Genomic DNA, 21,181 nt, shown 5'->3' with positions numbered 1-21,181 from the left:
GATTCAGACACTCAAGGACTGTATTCATTGTAAAATTGTAGCCAAATGTAAATTCCCATCAGTGCAAATATCTGTGTTGGTGAGATTATTGTGCACTACCCCCAACACACACATACACACACACACACACACACACACACACACACACACACACACACACACACTCTCTCTCTCTCTCTCTCTCTCCTCTGTGTCCTCCCACCTTTGTACATTCAGCTTTGTACACTCAGGCAGGGCAACAACTCTTAGAAAACAACTGGGAAGGAAGTTGAAGGAAACTTGGGAGGACATGTCACGTTCTGAGTTGCTGTAAGTAAAGCAATATAAGAGACAGCAAAGAGGGCTTCCCTGGTGGCGCAGTGGTTGAGAGTCCCGATGCAGGGGACACAGGTTCGTGCCCCGGTCCGGGAAGATCCCACATGCCGCGGAGCGGCTGGGCCCGTGAGCCATGGCTGCTGAGCCTGCACGTCCGGAGCCTGTGCTCCGCAACGGGAGGGGCCACAACGGTGAGAGACCCGCGTACCGCAAAAAAAAAAAAAAAGAGAGAGACAGCAAAGAAAAGTTCCTGGTGGCAACAAGTGCCCCACATTTCAGTTTCATATATTCCACCCACCAGAAAATCAAGCAGGGAGGATAAGTAAAGATTTTATCTGAGCAAGATGCTTCTAGAAACTGAGAATTGCACCAGGATTTGTGTAGGTCAACCTGCCCTGAGTTGTAGATCGGAGTGGATGGTAAAAGAGCCAATTTGTTGACAGAAAACACATCTAGCAGGTTTTACTTTTTAAAAGAAAAAAAAATGGAGAAGAAAAACACAAGCCATGTGAAAAAGAAAATATTTCAGTAAAGGAAAAGGAATCACCTCCGAAATCCTCAAAGGCTGAGCTTACTGGATATAGTGATGGAGCCAAAAGAAAAGTCTGGAAATAGTCTGGCAGCCTCAAGAGAGTACAAGGAGACATGACCTGTATGAAACTGGTAAAAACAAAAACAAAAACCAAAAAACCAAAAAAACAAGGTTAGATGGAAAAGCAAAAGGAAAAGATGAAAAGACAAGGAATGAGATGAAAAAAATAACTAAGATAAAGAGAAACCCATGCAAGAAAGAAATGAGATCAGAAAAGAACTGGTTGGTTTATAAGCAGGAATGTAAGACAATAAAGTTCAAACTCAAAGACTTAAAAGACTGGAAGAAGCAACTAACTTCTCAACCCCAAACAGTTAAAACTAAAACAGAGAAAGCCTTTGAAGGAACAACAGATGATTAAAATTCAATCTGGGTAAGGATCAAATCAAGGATATAGCCATCACACCTGATACTAAAGCCTCAGCCTGGATGAATGTGGCACTCAGTAAATTCTTAGGCTACAATGGGTCAGGAAAAAGAGACGAAGGGGATCAGTGTCCAACTGAAGCCTTGTAGAGAAAAGATACCTTCAAATAAATAAAGGGGGGGCACATTTAAGGGTGAAAGAGATGAGAAATGTAGCAAATCTAAGAGTTACAGCTAGCAAAAATTGTAGGTCTGGCTACAGATACATGAAGCTGATTATAATCAAATAGATAAGAAGCCAACAAAATTTTTGGAGAGTTGTGCTGGCAAAACAGCTACAAGTCTGAATTAAAGGAGGACTTTGACTATTGGAAGTTTACAACAATGCTGCAGACAGGAAGCTGCCAGAGAAAACTGCTCAGCCCCCAAGGAGGGTCTATTCTCCAATGCCTACTTCAGTGGTAGCCAAGGAAGTTACTGGAAAAGGAAGACACTTTGGGTGGAGTGCCTGGAGAACACGGGACTGGGGGCGGGGCTCTCCTGAGAAGCAGAATCTGGGCATAATTAATGAACATTCTCCAATCCAAGGCGAGGATCCCCCAAAATGCCTGCTCAGTGAGATTCCAGAATTGCTACCACTCGGTGACTGCTGTGTATCTCCCATTCCTCCCCTTTCTGGATGACAGTGGTTTGGGCAGTTATTTTTCCCAGTTACCAGAGGGGACAGAAGGGACAGACTGCTGGTCTTTTTAGTTCATGAAGTCTCTACAACAAGAGGTGCCACATCTGGACCTGATGAAGAAATACTGAACTTAGAGCATGATGCTATGACTGAATGCGGCCATTTGGGTTACTGCCGTTGGGGAGGGGTGAGTCACTCTGTCTACCGCAGGGAGAGAGAACTGAGTATATGGTGATCACGGAATCATTAGGCCATTCACTGGCTCTCCACCTTATATCAGGAGACATGTAAGAACTGCAGTTTTCTACCCTCCTTGGAGGTAGGTGTGGCCATGTTGCTTGCTTGGTTCACTGTGTCACATGCCATTAGAGTGCTAGAACAAGGAGCTTTGTGGCCACAGAGAGAGGCCCTTTAAAAAGTGGCTCCTTTCTAACATATAAAAGAAAAGCCTTTAATAGAAGGACTCAAATTTCCAATACCTTTTCATGTCTGGCCACAAGACAGAAATGGAACAAACAGAAATCACAAAAGCGGTTCTGATGTCATTCTCAGGCCCCCAACGTTTAGATACGCTGTTATAAATGCCAGACCAAACTCAGCTGTAGTGCCAGAATCCCTTTTGAATGCAAGTATTTTGTAGAGAACTTATGATTCAAATAATTAAGTGAAGCATTTAAGTTTTTCATGACCTAAAAAAAATCAAACTTAAAGAATATACAGTCTTAAATAGGCTGCAGCAGGTTACCAACAGTATGACTTATATGGCAATGCATAATATTACAGTTTGTCCTTTAGAACATTATAAAATTCCAAACATATCCGAGAAGGAGAGAGAACTTAGGTTCCAAGAGTCAAGAAACATCCACGCACGGAAGAAACAGGTCAGGAATAGGAAAAAGGTAGTAGAGACAGTATAAAGGAACTCAGAATGGCAGCAGACTAGTTTGCTACAAACATCCATTGGTAACTGCTCTAAAATGGTTATGAAACTACCAGTCACCCTCGCACCTGTTATTCTGCCAACCTGACCATTGCCTTAACTCCTTCCTCTACAATAGTCACCTCAGATGTGTTTCCATGGGAACGCTGTGCCAATTTTACAAGTCTTGGGATTCCCTTGCACCATCTATACTGCTGCTGACATTCATGATTCATTCCATTAGGTACCTAAGTAAGTCTAACCATACATATAGCTTTACAGTAATCACTCCATGCATGAAAAGACTATGTCCTGAGACACTAAAATCTGTAATCAAATTATCTTTATACCATGATATTTTTTGTACCATTGAAAACACACACAAGGTGGTATAAAAATTTATCCCAGTGGGACTGGCAATACCATTCTAAGATCCTCCCACAGCAAGAAAGCTGCATGGTTAGGTCACCACTCCAGCAGCCAGATTTCCTTTCCCCACCTAAGACTAGAACTGGGAAAGAGAACGGGGGTAACTAAAACCCCACTAACATTTGCTGAGCTCCTACAATGTGTCACGCACTGTACCTAAATGCCTTATAGACTCTATCTCCTATAATCTTACAATCATCCCGCCAGGTACACATAACTATTCACAACGTGTAAGTGAAAGAATTGAAGTAAAGTCGGTTAAGTATTGATGCAAATGTATATGGCTAGTAAACAGCAGAGCTAGAATTTTAAACCAAGTCTTTTTGGTACCAAAACTGAATGCTTTACATCAACAAAGCACCAAAGACAAGGAGCCCTTAACAAGACATTTGTGTTGGACTTTAATATTTCCTAATATTAGTGAAATACATTTCATTAATTCCATTTCTGTCTTTCTAAATCCCTACTTTCCCAAGCCTTGCTCAGCTGTGTTCTGAAGATATTTGCTAATTCCACAATATCCACGTTCCAGACTTTCACTTACTTTATATTTATATTTTATGAGTATTTATTAAGTGCTTAGGCCAGATACTGACCAGGCACTGCAAATGTAGCACTCAACTTATATTTACGGGAACAAACAGCAACCTGAAACTACCCCATTTTGGAGGCAATCCTGAGTAAACCTAAGAGGAATTTAGGAGCTCCATCCCAAAAGTGGAGGAGGCCTGGAACAGTCCTGCTGCCCCCAGCTGAGTATATGGGAAGACATGAGCACTCGTGCTTCTGACTTACATGCCCTTGACAGTGGCCTTCTTCTGCCTGGAGTTATCAAGCATGTTCCAGCCTCATTTCCTTAGGTACGATTTCAGTATGTTAAAAACTGTCTACAGTAAGCAAATTTTATATTTTATAAGTGGGTGAAATATCAAAATTTATTCTTAAAAATCCATTATCAGCCAGCAACAACACTCTTGCCTGGCTAAGCTGGGACCCAACCCAGAATGCCTCCTAATCCCCAAACATGGGAATCCTGGAACTGCTTCTACATGGATGGGGGATGAAGAGTTCACTGCCCAAGACACAGATTGGGAGAAAATCCATGCAAATCACAAATCTGATACAGGACATGTGTCTAGAACATATAAAGAATTCTTAAAATTCAATCATGAGAAAACAAACCAATACAAACTGGACAAAAGCTATTAACAGACATTTTCCTAAAGAAGATATGTGGGTCTCCCCTGGTGATCCAGTGATTAAGAGTCCACCTGCCAATGCAGGGGACATGGGTTCGATCCCTGGTCCAGGAGGATCCCACATGCTGCGGGGCAACTAAGCCTGTGCACCACAACTACTGAGCCCATGCTCTAGAGGCTGCGAGCCACAACTACTGAGCCCACATGCTCTAGAGCCCACGTGCTGCAACTACTGAGCCCATGCACCTAGAGCCTGTGTTCTGCAACAAGAGAAGCCACCACAATGAGAAGCCCGCGCACCGCAACGAAGAGTAGCCCCCACTTGCCACAACTAGAGAAAGCCCGCACGCAGCAACAAAGACCCAGTGCAGCCAAAGCAAAAAAAAAAAAGATATGTGAATGGCAAAGAGCCACATGAAAGGATGTTCAACATTAGTCAATAGGCAAATGCAAATTAAAATCTCAATGAGATAACACTATATACCTATTAAAATATTAACAATTTAAAAGGCTTGCCATGCCAACTGTTGACAAAAATGTGGAGCAACTGGAACTCTTATACACTGTGGTAGGTGTAATAATATAGTACTGTGGCAGTTTCTTAAAAATGTAAACATACACCTACCATATGACCCAGACCTCCTCCTTCTAAGTATTTACCTAAGAGAAATGAAAGCATATGTCCACACTTGTACACAAACGTTATACAGCTTTTTTGGTAATAGCCCCAAACTGGAAAAAATCCAAATGTCCAACAACAGATAAAAAGGATAAACAAACTGTAGCATATCCATAATACTATTCAGAAATAAGGCATGAAGGCCTAAGATATGCTATGACATGCATGAATCTCAAAAAAATCAAGCTAAGTGAAAGAAGCCAGACCACAAAACACTTCTAGGAAATGCAAACTAATGTATAGTGACAGAAAGCAGATCAGTGGTTGCCTGGGGAATGGGAGGTTCAGGGAGGGAGGAATTACCAAGGATCACAAGCAAACTTTTGAGGGTGATAAATATATTCATGATCTTGATTGCAGTGATGGTTTCAGGGTATATAAACATGTCAAAACTCATCGAATTGTACACTTTCAACATGTACAATTCACCATATGTTGATAATACCCCAATAAAGCTATTTTAAAAATTCATTATTAGCATGATATTCTAGATGTTATAAAAATGTTGTAGTTCACAATTATTTGTAAAATTGTCTCAAGTCTCTTAAATGACTTTGTGTGTGTTACAAATGCAGTCTTGTATACAAAGCAAGATACTTCTTTCTCTATGCATTCACACAAAACTGAAAAATAAAAGGACAGTGTCTTCACTTTTAATGGCACGCAGACTGCATACAGAAAGCGACCCTGATCGCTACACAGCACAGATCCTACTGCTCTGAAGGAGGGCAGCACAAGTGATATATTTATTTTTTCCTATTATTCTAAGACTTACCTTTTAAGTGATATTACCCATGACAAAAGGATTAAGGTAACCTGGTGTTCTCAATTTGATCACCTTCTTTCAATTTCAACAGACTATTTGACAATATAAATATGTCAAATAGACTGAAATGTATATGTGGGACTGATAAACAGCAGCCACTTAACTATATAAGAAAAAATATACATACACACATTTTTTCTTCACATTGTGTCAAAATCCAATAAATATGTAAATTCCATAGTGCTGAAAAACTAAAATCCTGAACCATGTTTAATCCTCCTCTTCTTCTGTGTGGTGGGTTGTGAATTGCATGGTTAGACAAAAGGAATACAAATTTAGGTAACAAGTTTCCTAATTTCTTCCGAGAGATACCAAAAAAGACAATGGTCCCATACTTTTGATAGTTTTAATCTTGAAAGACAAGATTATATTACCCAAAACAGCATTAAACGGTACAAAACATTCCAGAAGGCTCAATGAGAATGAGAAGAGCCCTGTTACACTTCACAAACAGGTAGCCTTGAGTTTAACTTCATCTGATGGGCACAGATATAAACCAAGAAGAGAAGGAAGGCCTCTCCTATAAGAAGGATCACCAGGAACAATGAACAGAGAGTGTTTAGGAGACAGCAGAGAGAGTAACCTCACTAGAAGCGTGGAGGTAAGCAACAGAAATGAAGAATACAAAAGAAGAGACAAATTATTAAAAGGGCTACTAAGTCAAGAAAATGTTAGAATATCCAGAGTGGCTTACCGGGATTCATTTAATATTATTTTCTAGTCTAGGATCTTCAGGAAAGTAGTGTTTCAGAAAGATTAAATTTAAGACAATAGGTTAGACAACGTGGTTGGACCGAGTGATTATCATACTAAGTGAATTAAGCCAGAGAGAGAAAGACAAATATCATATGATATTGCTTACATGTGGAATCCAGAAAAAAAATGATAAAAATGAACATATATACAAAACAGAAAGAGACCCACAGACATAGGAAACAAACTTATGGTTACCAAGGGGGAAAGGAGGGAAGGGATAAATTAGGAGTTTGAGATTAACATATATACCCTACTGTATATAAAATAGATAACCAACAAGGACCTACTGTATAGCACAGGGAACTATACTCAATATCTTGTAATAACCTATAATAGAAAAAAATATCAAAAAGAAAAAATATATATACATTATATATGTATATATATATGTATAATTGAATCACCATGCTGTATACCTCAAACTAACATGACACTGTAAACCAGCTATATTTCAATAAAATAAAATAAAATAAAATAAAATAAAATGCTGGAGAGACTGATTGAGAGAGTGGAGCCATGAAGTTAGAACGTTGTAGCAAAAGGGACTGGACTATGGTGGGAGAAGTTTGAATGAAAAAGAAGGGGTGTACAGAAATGTGAAACAGGACCTAGTGACTTCCAACTCTACAAAATACTGATGGAAAGGAATTACTAAAAGACGACTGAAGTTTCAAGCCTGAGGGAGTAAAGAAAGTGATATTAAGAATAAGAAAAGCAAAGTCGGAAAAGGAAATTTAAGAGAAGAAAAAAATTAACTCCACTTCAGACAAGTTTACATGTAGGGAAACAATGACTGGTCCAAATGGAAATATGTGAAATGCAGTTGGAAAAATAGGACCTAGTGCTCCAATGAAAGGAATAAGTTGGAATTTGGGAGCTGTTAGCATGTAAGTGGTAGCTGAAATTATAAACATCAGTGGTATTTCAGACTGAAAATATAGAAGTTCAGGGACTGAGATCCTGATCTCTAACATCTCAAATTATAATATGAAAATACACCCCTTTAATTATCACCAAACGGATGTGTATACCCCCATTTCTTCAAATTTTTCAAAAACATACTTGGCTGTCATACCAGGACTAAAATGTTAACTCGACTATATTGTTTCACATTTCAAAACTGCAGAAACACCTCTTCAGTATAATCCAGGGGGGTAAATTCAAATGCCAGGCAGATAACTAAGAGTGAAACCAGCCGAGTCTGAGACAGGAGTGAAGGAAAGTGCAGGCTTGGTCTAAAGATGGCACCTCTAGGGAGGGAGGAGATGCCCAGCGAGCCACGAGGAGGAGCCCTTCACCAAAACAAGGCTTCTGAGGAACCAGTGAAAGAGCTTTGAAAGGTTTTGAGCTGGGAAAGCCTGGAATCAGATTTGCATTTGCTGTTATGGCCAAAGTAAAAAAAAAAAAAATAACCATCACTAAAAAAATTAGGACAAGGCTGAGGCTACGGTTAGGGCATCTTCCCACTGACTCCTGGCCACCACCCAAGATGGTCCCAACGCATCTAGGAACCTCTGGGGAATGTAAATTGAAGATGTAAGGCTGCCTCTGTCTGAAGGTCCCTCCCTTTGATGCCTGTGTGTGGGACCATGGGCCTTGGACTCAGAACTCCTGCTCTCACTGTCACCCAGGCCTCTTGGAGAACATTTTAGCTGAAGTATGTGTTTTATACTATTTCATCCTTTCTAGTACTTTTTCCAACTTATTTGCTTTTTCAAAATGAAACTAGCAGGCTTTCTAATTATAAAGGTAATTTCTATTTTCTATGTGCAAATAAGTTTTGTACATTCTTAGGAAAAAAATATGGAGAAATATACACCAAACCTAATAGTTGTTCTTACCAGGAAGCATGACTAGTTTATATTTAATTTATGTTTCTTTTGTAGTATTTGCTTTTTTCTAAATCAAATATCATATATTGTTTTACAATAAAAAATATTTAAAAAATTTTTAATGACGTATACTTGATTTACAATCAAGAAAACTGTATGTTCCTGTGTGCTGTGTTACTTTCAGGTGTATAGCAAAGTGATTCAGTTTATATATATATTATTTTCAGAATCTTTTCCACTATTGAACATAGTTCCCTGTGCTAGACAGTAGGTCCTTATTGCCATCTATTTTACATATAGTAGTGTGTATCTGTTAATCCCAAACTCCTAATTTATCCTTCCCCTACCCCCTTCGGTAACCATGACTGTTTTCTGTGTCTGTGAGTCTGTTTCTGTTTGGTAAATAAGTTCATTTGTATCATTTTTTAGATTTCACAAGTAAGTAATATTATATGATATTTGGCTTTCTCTTTCTGACTTACTTCTTTTAGCATGATAATCTCCAAGTCCATCCATGTTGCTGCAAATGGCATTATTTTATTCTTTTTTATGGCTGAGTAATACTCCATTGTACCACAACTTCTTTATCCATTCACTTAGGTTGCTTCCATGTCTTGGCTATTATAAATTGTGCTGCTATGAACATTGGGGTACATGTATCTTTTTTAATTAGAGTTTTCACCTTTTCTGGATATATGCTCAGGGCTGAGATTGCTGGATCAGATGGTAACTCTACAAAAATAAAGATTTAAAAAAAAAATTTTTTTAAGTACCTTTGGCAGCTCCAACCACTGTTCCATGAAGGGATGTGGGCCCAGTGTCACCAAGTCTGATTCTTCAAGACAAACTAGAAATCCAACTATTATGTAAAAACCTAGTATTTAGATGATAGCAACAAATTCAAAAAGTTTTTAAAATACTCTGCAGACTGAATAAATCCTCTTCAAACTGGATTTGGCCTTCAGGTGTCAAAGTTTTAGACCTAGTTTAATAGCCTAAATCTAATCAGAATAAGGAAAAACTGTAAAAGACTTCGGAATTTAGTGGCTATTACGGCTAGCACGTCTGTCCTGGTTATCTCCACCTCTGTTTATCTGACTCGGTTATGTTACAACTCTGTAGAGACAGTTGATAACTTGCAGAAAATTGATAGGCATACAAATAATCCCTATCCACAGGATGCAATAACGCTACCCTAGGCACAGTGACCAGTTTTGCAATAATTAATAAATTCAACATTCCCTTATTTGACTGTATTGTGTGGTGATACTTTGAGTTTTCTTTTGAACCAGTTGTAATATACTACTAATTTCTTCCTTAACTGATGAATTAATAAGTCTCTGACAGATTTTTATTTGTATGAAGGAGATGATTTTGTCCTCTTTTAAAGTGTATCCATTACCTTCAGAGTACCAATTAGGATTACCAAAATATTCTCCCTCTGTTTTTCCATTCATCTGGGTTTTTTATCTTTGAAAGTTTGTGATATTGGTGTCATGGGTGAGAGGTACAGGCATCTAAGAGGATAAGCAAGAGGGGAGCCAGGAAAGACATTTCAACTGATGTCGCAGATGAGCTCCCAGAACAGTTTGAAGGCCAATGAATTAATGCATTAATAGAAATTTTATTTCCGTCTGTCTGATTTTTGCTCAGAATCCTACCCACCCTCGCCAAAAAAAAAAAACCACTCAGGAAAGAAAATAAAAACAAACTGAATCTTGGATCTACAGCTGTTTTCCAAACTGTAGGTCTCAACCCTTTACTGGAAATAAACTCAATTTAGTGAATCATGACCAGATCTTTGAATAGAATGAAATAGGGGGGGAAAAAAGAGGAAGAGAAAAAAGAAAGGAGAAGCAAAAAGTTTATCAGAGAGTGTCACATGTGGTAAGTAATGTTTATGAACTTTGGCTTGTGGGTGCATGTACTAGGTCCTGACATGAAATGTCACATTTCATGTTTAGGTTGGAGACAAAAAAGTTTCAAAGACACTAATCCTACTTTGGTGCTCACACACTCCCTAAAAGAATTTTGTAAGATCATGTGCTCTCTTGTACATTTTAAGTTGACATCTAAACCTTTACACTGAAAATTATAGAGAATGTAGTTTCTAGCATATTATATTTATATGTTGAAATAAAACAACTGTATCATTCTTTTAAATTTATCTCATGTAATCTAAACACCACAGCATTTTAATATCCACCATTAGCCATTTTAAAATATATAAGCAAGTTCCTTCTTTTCTAACAGCAGGAAATTTGACATTGTTCTATTTTCTCCTTGAACTCATATTTCCATTTCATTTCCACTGATCTGGGGTAGCTCAGAGATGCCCTCAGAACACTAGTGCAGCTTTTACAACAAACCCAGATGAATACAAAGCAATGGTGACAATCTCATTTTTAAGAAAGTCTGTCTTCTAAGTTATCACTCCTAACCTTTTCACTTGTCACCTAACTGGAAAGTGGTATCATGAACACATATAACAGGCGTTAAAAATTGAAGGTACATGATTTAATAAAACTCACTTCCCTATATGACTATATAGTTGCTTTTAGCAAACTGAGACATTAAACATGTATTATTTTCAGCCAAAACAGAACATCTAAAATACTTAGAAAGTCGGAAGACCTCAAGCTACAAATTGATGATTATAAAGCATAGGCAAGGGAGGGTTCTAGAAGAGTGCAGAGGAGCTCTGAAGAACTTCACAGTATAGATTTCAACAGGGGTGAAGCTGGGATTTTTTTCCTTGAATTTATAGTTTTTTACTTTTTTTTTTTCTATTCTTACAGTTTAAATCCTTTTCTTATTTTAGTTTATATTAAATTAAAGGCAGGAAAAGCTTTTCAGAAATGGGACACGTAGGATTCAAACATGAAATCCTTAAATATAATACAGGAAATCCTAGGTTAAAAGAGTACTGAAGGCAATGGGGGGAGGGGGTTGTAGTTTATCGCCTCAACTTGATGACTTTTAACACTTGGCTTTATTTGCCATGGACAGCAACACCGGGTTGCATTTGATAATCTCAACAGCCAGCTACTCCTCATTCCCATGCAAGATACCTACAACCAGGAACCGTTTGCAATCTTAGTTGTCACCATAATAATAAAATCCTGCTATCATGGAAGCATTACATGATCTGGAATTACTAATTTTCTCTAGCAGAATAGTTTTTCAAGCACATGATAAAGTTATTTTGAAAAGTCACAAGTTGGCCCAAGAAAATTTTAGAACAGAACCTTCTTTCTTCTCAGATCCCTTTTTCATCACTGAAAATTGACAGTCTCACTAAGGTAAAAGAGACCCCAGACAATTTTACTCTCCCCTCCATTTCTCTGTAAATTATCACCCCTCAAAGTCTCTATCAGAATCATGGGAAGTTTTGTGTAGTTTTGCTGCTGTTGTTGGATTTGGGGGTTTTGTTTTCCTTTTAATTAACTACCCTATTATTTTCAGAATCAAGAATGGTAGCCTGGCAATGATAAAGACTGACTGCTTTTTTCCACTACTGTCTCTTACTCATAAAATGAAAAATAGGATAGCATAAAAAAGTCTCCACTGATTCTACTAATTTAGGGGAGAGGAAATCACCTATTACATTAGATCAGAGTTTCTCAACCTCTTCACTCTTAGCATTTTGGACCAGATAATTCTTTGTTGTAAACTACTCCTCTGTAGATAGGTGCAATCACCTAGTATGTGATGCATTCTAGTCAGAAGCCATCTTAATTTCAAGAGGTTTTATTAAAACAAACAAAAACTTCCCTCTTTTTAATGCAGGACGTGCAAAAACCATTCTTTTTTTTCTAAAGAAGGATGTTAAATAGTGTGAAGAGATATAAGCTTAGAAGATAAAGTTGCTGCCTTTGAGAGCTTATAACAAACCACACTTATAAGTTATACCATTTTGGTCTCATTCATTGACGAAGAATGTAATTTAAAGGCTTTAGTGTTATCCCGACTCCTCTAAATTAATGACACAATTAGATATTTTTATGTTTTAGAAAAGTTACAAGTATAATTCTACGTAACTGTCACACAAAAAAATTTGATTTTGGCTTAAATAACACTGATACCTACCAATAAAATACTAGTTTCTAACCACTGTGTTCAATGTTGTAAATCTAAAATGAAAACACACCCTGAAAAAGACCCCAGACAACTCTAACAAAAGCATCTCTTCACATGAAACAAATACCTTAGGTGATTTACTTAAATAGGTGATTTATTTAATAAAGTCGTAAGGAAGAACGAAGTAGACCAATTGTGAGATCACCCCTCTTTACAACTCTCTATAGCACAGAGAAACGGAGAATTTAAAAAAATAAAATAAAGCATTATTCAGTGTGGGTCTTTAAATATCTCTATTTGCTCACTGAAATACATCTAACACACAACAGGAACCATTACATACATCTTCCAAAAAAACTCACTCCTCAATTGCCCATTAAAAATCTACATCATTCGACTTCCAGTACAAACTAACTGCATCATCAAAAGTATTTCCTTCCTAAATAAAAACAAACTTCTAAAATTCAGTCGTTTGTTCATTTGCTCACTTTTTAATTCATTCAACCAACATGTTTTGAAGGCCAAATACTAGCCAGGCACAGTTCTAGGCCCTAGAGAACAACATCAAACAAGGCAGTTTCTCCAAATTCAAGGAACTATCTAATCTATTTGCTGCCTTTTGGCCTGCCTCTCTACCACCTCTCACAAGGCCAGTGGGCACAAAGCATGGTGCCGAGTCCTGTGTAAAAACAGCACGGGCCAAGCAAGCGGCTAGCAAGTTGTTAACAGTCTACTCAAATATTGTTACCTGTCTGAAGACTTGCTTCAGACTCCTGAGTAAATAAGAAAGCTGACTGTTTCACCTCCTCCCAATTTTTCATCAAAATGCACATAAAGAAACATGAAAAAAATTGGCAATAACTATCAACCATATGCCAACGTCTGAGTCAAATGTCCATGAACTCCACAATCAGTGGGGATTGACCAAGAAGTACAACTGACCAAGAGTTCATTACTGTGCTCTCTGCCACATGCTACATCTTCTGAAATCCTATCCAAGGATGAATGAATGAATAAGCAAATAGACAAGCAAACTATTACAACAGGAGAGTGAACCACGAAGATGGAGAAAGTATTTCATCCATCCCCATTGCCTGAACTTAATTCTAAAACACAGCTGTATCTACCAGAAAAAAATAGGCTACCAGACATCGCACTGCATGGGAATTCTTTCTAAAGTCTGGCAAAATTGGATTCCCTCCCTTGACCCTCCCCTTCTCCTGGGAGATCTTCTACTTCCATTCAAATATGATAGTTTTGGCCTTGGCAAGCAACAGGGAAAACTAAGGAGGGAAATGGTTTATAACTGCCCAAGGAAGACTTTGTAAAACAGGGTCCCAGACAGAAAAAGCTCCATGAGCAGAACACAGGAAAAGATATCTACTTTCATGTTTGAAGAATTACAAACTGCTCCTAATTCTCTAATTCATTCAGAGATCTCAATGGTCTGAGCCACGGAAGACTCAATCTCGGCCTGGCAGACCCACACATGATGAGTTTCTGTTAGCCACTGTGAACTGAACAAGCCAAGGAACGTGTGCAACCACCTGTCTTCCAGGACTAGACACAGACACAAGAAGCTGCCTGCAATAGAAAGTTCAGTGAGGAAGACGAAAGTAGCCTGCTCCCCCAGTCTCTGCTTCAATGAATAAACATAAGGAATGGAAAATACAGACTGAAAGATCAAGAGGAAAAATATCTCCCTGACGATAATTTTCCACAAGAAACTGTTGAACAGTATAGACAACATCTTGGTAACACTCAAATGGTTGTAAGAGGACACAGTCTCTTCCATCCAGGCTGCTGAGCAGAGCTGGGCAAAACATACCATCACCCAGATGCTTCAGGATTCTCACTCTCAGACAAGCCCACACACTTCCTTCCTTCTGGGGAAGCACCCTGGGGTTTTCTTCCACCTTTACTAACATCGTTCATCATCACTAAGATGTCCAGCAGATACTTTAGGACAATTTGCTCACGCTACTAACAGTTATAACTTACAATTTATTATTTAAGTACTTAGTGTAACCAGGCACTGTGCTCAGGGATTTACATATGCAAATCTTATTTAATGCTTAAAATAACCCCATGAAGCTTTATTATCTCCCATGTTTATACAGAAACTGAAGCTCTGACAGGATAATTTTTCCAAAAGTCACCTAAGTATCAAGATTTAATCTAGGTCTATATCCTTCACCCTGTGCTGTAGTGCTTCAGTGTCCAAGGCTGAGTCATCTTCCCAGCACACATGTCCTACTCTACTCTCTATCTCAGAAAAAAGCATGGTGGTCCAAACAGCTGCTAGAGACAGAACCGTAAGTTTTACCTTAATTTCACCCTCTCCCTTTCATCCACTCTCCCCCACCCACTAAGTCCTGCAACCCCATGATATCTCATGAAACTTTTGGTTTCTCTCTATTCCTACTGCCCCTACTTGGGTTCAGCTCACCAACATCTCCAGTTTGATTACTGCAAGCCCCTTGGGTGTCTCTCCAACATAGTGGACCCCGCTATGTTCCCAACATCTTTGTACCCAATCCTCCCCAAGTCCCCTTCTACACCATAGTTGTTTGGAAGATGTATGGCCAAGTGACTAGAGCTGGCAAATTAGATTCTCCCAAGAGCCGTTCACAAAGTTTGGGGTAACCATGCAGATCTATGTAAACAGTGAAGCAACAATTGCTCGGCTGAAGAGAAAGTGGTCTCAAAAGAGACAGAGAGATCAGCTCGGCGCTTTGTGACCGCCTGGAGGGGTGGGATAGGGAGGGTGGGAGGGAGGGAGACGCAAGCGGGAAGAGATATGGGAATATATGTATATATATAACTGATTCATTTTGTTGTGAAGCTGAAACTAACATACCATTGTAAAGCAATTATACTCCAATAAAGATGTTAAAAAAAAAATAAATAAATAAAATAATAAAAAAAAAAAAGAGACAGAAGACAGTCTGGATTCTGAAAGCTTTCCTCTTCATGGCTTCAGTGCCTTATAAGGCTAATAAACCTTAGGCTAGTCAAGCTAACCCAAAATAGTTCTAATCAGTTTCCTTTTGACCTAAAAGTAAACTGGCTAGAAGGTGGAGACAATCCAAATGTACCCAAAATAACGAGTGGATAAACAAAATATGGTATTTACTACATACAATGGACTATTATTCAGCATTAAAAGGAATGAAACTCTGATACATGCTACAACATAGAAGAACCTTGAAGACATTATGATAAGTGAAATAAGCCAGACAGAAAAGGACAAATATTGTATGATTCTACTTATATGAGGTACCTAGAGTAGTCAAATTCATAGACTGTATAATGGGCAGAGAGTTTTAGTATGGGATGATGACAAAGTTTGGGAGATGGATGACAGCAATGGTTGTACAATAATGTGAATGCACCTAATGCCACTGAGCCATCCAATTAAAAATGGTTAAGATGGCAATTTTTATGTACATTTTACCACAATCAATCAATCAAAAAAAAAAGTTAAAGCTTGTTTAAAAAGGTCATGTTACTTGTACCAAAAGCACCTTGATCAGGATATTCCTAGACATTCATCATCATGAAACCAGAATAGTCAACCTAAAATGTCAAATTGATCACTCCCTTTCCAGCGCTCTCCTCCAGCATCACTATTAAGCTCAACTCCTTGGCATGGCATATAAGGAAGACATTCCAAATTCTGGTCTCTACTTAGCTTCATCCTTAATTCTCGCCACTCCCCAGTTCCCTACTATACCTTCACCAAGACCTTGTTATCCTCAACAACTAACAGAATCCCCACATTGGCTATCTAAAAGAGTACTTGTGGTAATGTCTTAAATATAAATATGTATTTTTAATGTATGGCTAACCCAATAAAAGAATAAAGAAAATCTATAGAAGCCAGAAAAGAATCTATAAATCCACAAAGGTAGATGCAAATACTAGAGTTAACATTTTCCCTGTGGCCACTTTTGATTTCTAATGACTAAAAGCCTGAGTTTTAATTATCCATGTCCCACAGGGAACAAGGACAAAGTCTGTGGCTAAACATCTTTGGAAGAAGGAAACAAAGATCTTCTCTGGAGTAAAATACCCTCAAACTAAACCTCAAAAAAATCAACAAAAAAGTTCCAAGAAACATGAATTCATAATCAAAAAATATTGTACAAATAAAGAAATAAGCCACAGTAAGCAAGAGTCAACAGAATCAAAAAACTCTACAGAATCAGACCCATCAAGACTGTGGGTATCAAAACTAGACCATAAACAGACTTACTTTATATTCTGTAATATATGGAGAAATAAAGGGAGACCTAAGACTATGACAAAAGAGTATCAGTAAAAACTACTAAGATTTGTAAAAAGAACTAAACAGAACTTCTAGAAACAAATAAAAACTAGTATTGAAATTAAAGCAAATGACTCACAACTGCATAAAGAATTAGTAAACTGGAAAATTAGAAAAAATTATCCAGAATTCAGCACAAAGAATCAAAACCACTGAATTCTAAAACAGAGATCAAGAGCACATGAGGTCCTTCCTACTTCTAATCAGAGTTTCAGAAGGAGTTAGAGAATAGGAGAGAAGCAATATTCAAAGAGATAATGGTTGAAAATGTCCAAGTGCTGATAAAGACAAGATCATCGGATTCACAAAGCACAACATATTCAGCAGAAAACTAAATAAAAGAACTCCTCATCAGGATACATTATACAGTAAAACTGCAGAATACCAAAAACAAACTGAAGATCAAGCAGATAGAGACATGAAAGAACAAAATCACAATTTAAAAGAAAAGCAAATATTGTAAGAGTAAAATAATATCAGAGTAGTCTTGAGAGAAATTAATTGTCCATTTAGAATTCTATGTAGATAGATAATAAACCTATCTTTTGAAAACAAGAATGAAATAACCATATTCAGAAAAACACAAACTGATGGAATGTACTGCCAACAATTCTCACTGAAAGAACTTCCGAAGAAGGTACCTCAAAAAAAAAAAGGGGGGAGGAAACAACAGAAAAAAAGTTGAGATGTAAAAATAAATAGTAAGTAAAAAATAAATAAATAAATAAATAAATAGTAAGTGAAGAAAATGATACATATATGAATAATTCTAAGCAAATATTAACTGTATAAGATAATAATAATGCCTAATTTGTGGAGTTAAAAGGAATCAAGATAGAACTAAAACTCTAGACAACAGCATACAATTGGAAAAAGGTCAGTGGAGTTGTAGGTTCTTGTCTTGACACAGAGTAAAGTAACTTTAGACTTTAATGTGTTTGTTAAAGCGTGACCACAAAATATTTTATTAAAGAATATGTAACATTCAAACTAATACAGAGGAATAAAGTGGAATTACCGGAAAAAAATAAAAAGTCAATTCAAAAGAAGGCAAGAGAGGAGAAAAAAATAAACAACAACAAAAAAAAGCAGAACACACAGGAAGCACAAAATGACTGTTAAAATGAATCCAAAAATATCAGGAGCCACAATCAATGTAAATGGACGAAAGATAGAAAAACTAAACCTCTAGCTATAGGCACCATTTACACAAGAGAAACACCTAAAACATAAGGACCCAGAAAAGTTGAAAGTTATCAGGCCAACGCAGACACAAATACCGCAAGTGTCACACAGTATAAATATCAAATAAGGTGTACTGGCGATAACATAACAAGCACAGAAGTGGCAAAGCACTCATGACCCACCACACACTAGTGTTCCCAGAAAAAAAGAATCCAGCTTCCACATAACCATTCCAGACTTCACATTATACTGCAAAGCTATTGTAATCAAAATGGTGTGGTACTAGCACAAAAACAGACATAAAGATCAATGGAAGAGAATAGAGAGCCCAGAAATAAACCCACACACCTACAGGCAATTAATCTTCAACAAAGGAGGCAAGAATATACAATGAAGAAAAGAAATTCTCTTCAACAAGTGGTGTTGGGAAAGCTGAACAGCTACAAGTAAGTCAATGAAATCAGAACACTCCCTCACACCACATACAAAAATAAACTCAAAATGTTTTAAAGACCTTAATATAAGACATGGCACCATAAAACTCCTAGAAGAGAACATAGGCAAAACATTCTCTCATATAAAATGTAGCAGTACTTTTGTAGATCAGTCTCCCAAGGCAAAAGAAATAAAAGCAAAAATAAACAAAGGGGAACCTAATCAAACTTAAAAGCTTTGGCATAGCAAAGGAAACCATAAACAAAACAAAAATATAACCTATGGAATGGGAGAAGATATTTGCAAATGATGTGACTGACAAGGGGTTAATATCCAAAATATACAAACAGCTCATATAACTCAACACTGAAAAAACAAACATCCCAATCAATAAATTGGCAGAAGACCTAAATAGATATTTTTCTAAAGAAGACATACAGATGGCAAACAGGCACGTGAAAAGATGCTCAAAATAGCTAATTATTAGGGAAATGAAATTCAAAACCACAATGAGGTATCACCTCACACCTGTCAGAATGGCCATCATCAAAAAGTCTACAAATAATAAATGCTGTGGAGGGTGTGGAGAAAAGGGAACCCTCCTACACTGTTGGTGGGAATGTAAATTGGTGCAGCCACTATGAAAAACAGTACAGAGGTTCCTTAAAATACTAAATTAGACTACCATATGATCCAGCAATCCCACTCCTGAGCATATATCCAGAAAAGATGAAAACTCTCATTAGAAAAGATACATGCACCCCAATGTTCATAGCAACACTATTTACAATAGCGAAGACATAGAAACAACCCAAATGCCCATCAACAGATGACTGGCTTAAAAAGAGGTGGTATGGGGTTTCCCTGGTGGCACAGTCTTTAAGAATCCGCCTGCCAATGCAGGGGACACGGGTTTGAGCCCTGATCCTGGAAGATCCCACATGCCGCGGAGCAGCTAAGCCCGTGCTCCACAACTACTGAGTCTGGGCTCTAGAGCTCGCGAGCCACAATTACTGAGCCCACATGCTACAACTACTGAAACCTGCACACCTAGAGCCCGTGCTCCTCAACAAGAGAAGCCACCGCAATGAGAAGCCAGTGCACTGCAACGAAGAGTAGCCCCTGCTCGCCGCAACTAAGGAGAAGCCCACGAGCAGCAACGAAGACCCAACACAGCCAAAAAATAAGTAAATTTTTAAAAAAAGAAAAAAGAGGTAGTATATGTATACACACACACACACACATAGAGTAGACGATTACTCAGCCATAAAAAAGAATGAAATACTGCTATTTCCAGCAACATGGATGGACCTAAAGAATATTATACTAAGTAAGTCAGACAGAGAGAGACAAATACTATATGACATCACTTATATGTGGAATCTAAAAAATAAAAAAATTAATCTATATACAAAACAGAAACAGACTCAGACATAGAAAACAAATTTATGGTTATCAAAGGGGAGAGGGAAGCAGGGAGGGATAAATTAGAAGTACGGAATTAACAGATAGGAACTACTACACATAAAATAGGTAAGCCACAGAGATTTACTGTATAGCACAAGGAACGATATTCAGTATCTTATAATAACCTACAATGGAAAAGATTCTGAAAGGAACATAAAACTCAGTCACTTTGTACACCTGTAACTAACACAATATTGTAAATTAATTATACTTCAATTAAAACAAATAATAAGAATCCAGCCTCCACACATTTGGGCAATTCTGTCATAATAGAAGCTTACTGCTTAAAGAAGCGCCTTGCTGGGAAGGAGCTGCTGGAGCCCACAGGCTGGTATCAGTCTGCTCCTCCTTTGAGCTGAGACCTGCCAGGTCAGCTCTCTGATAAGCCACCAAAGAGATGAGGAAATGAACATCCAAGCTCATGAGTCTTGCCTCCCTTAGGTGAAGTACTGGAAGGAAAAAGAGACAGCAAACAAATTCTAACAAAAAGAAAGCCGATGTGTCTACAGTAGTAGCAACAAAATTAACTTTAAGGCAAAAAGCATGATTTGAGATAGTCACTACTTCATCGCACCATTTTATTTCATAATCTTCATCTTGTATGTAGTGAAAACCAAATCTTCAAAAAAATATAGCACAAGTCATCAGAAGTTCAAGGAGAAACTGCCAATGCTACCATTTGTAATTATCTCTATAATTGAGACATTAATCAGACAAAAGGTAAGAAAATAGAAACAGCTGAATACTGCAATTAACAAGTTTGATCCAATAACTGGAAAACACAATTTTTTTCCGAAGAATACATGAAACATTTGCAAAAACTTGATGTCTTAAAGCAAGTCTCATACTTTCAGAGTTAGTATCAGACAGACCATACCATTTGATGATAATGTAATTACACTAGAAATTAACAGCAAAACAACTTTAATAAATAAAACCTATATATTTGGAAACAAAAACAACCCTTGAATCAAAGAAGAAATATGCTGTAAACTAGAAAATATTTAAAACTTAATGATGATGAACACCTACTTATGAAAAACTTGTGGGGTATGCTTAAAGCAGAAGGTACAGGTTACTATACCAAAC

At 37.6% G+C, this 21,181-nt stretch overlaps 1 protein-coding gene across 1 annotated transcript in view; it reads right to left on the bottom strand.

The window, feature by feature from the left end:
• The window catches only part of UMAD1 (UBAP1-MVB12-associated (UMA) domain containing 1), a 246,901-nt gene that overhangs the window by 223,195 nt on the left and 2,525 nt on the right, over positions 1-21,181 (bottom strand). The gene's annotated exons all lie outside the window — the stretch shown is intronic.

The sequence above is a fragment of the Grampus griseus genome, assembly GCF_964374135.1.
Source record: "Grampus griseus genome assembly, chromosome: 9".
NCBI lineage: Eukaryota > Metazoa > Chordata > Mammalia > Artiodactyla > Delphinidae > Grampus > Grampus griseus.
This window is presented reverse-complemented; position numbering and strand designations above follow the sequence as displayed.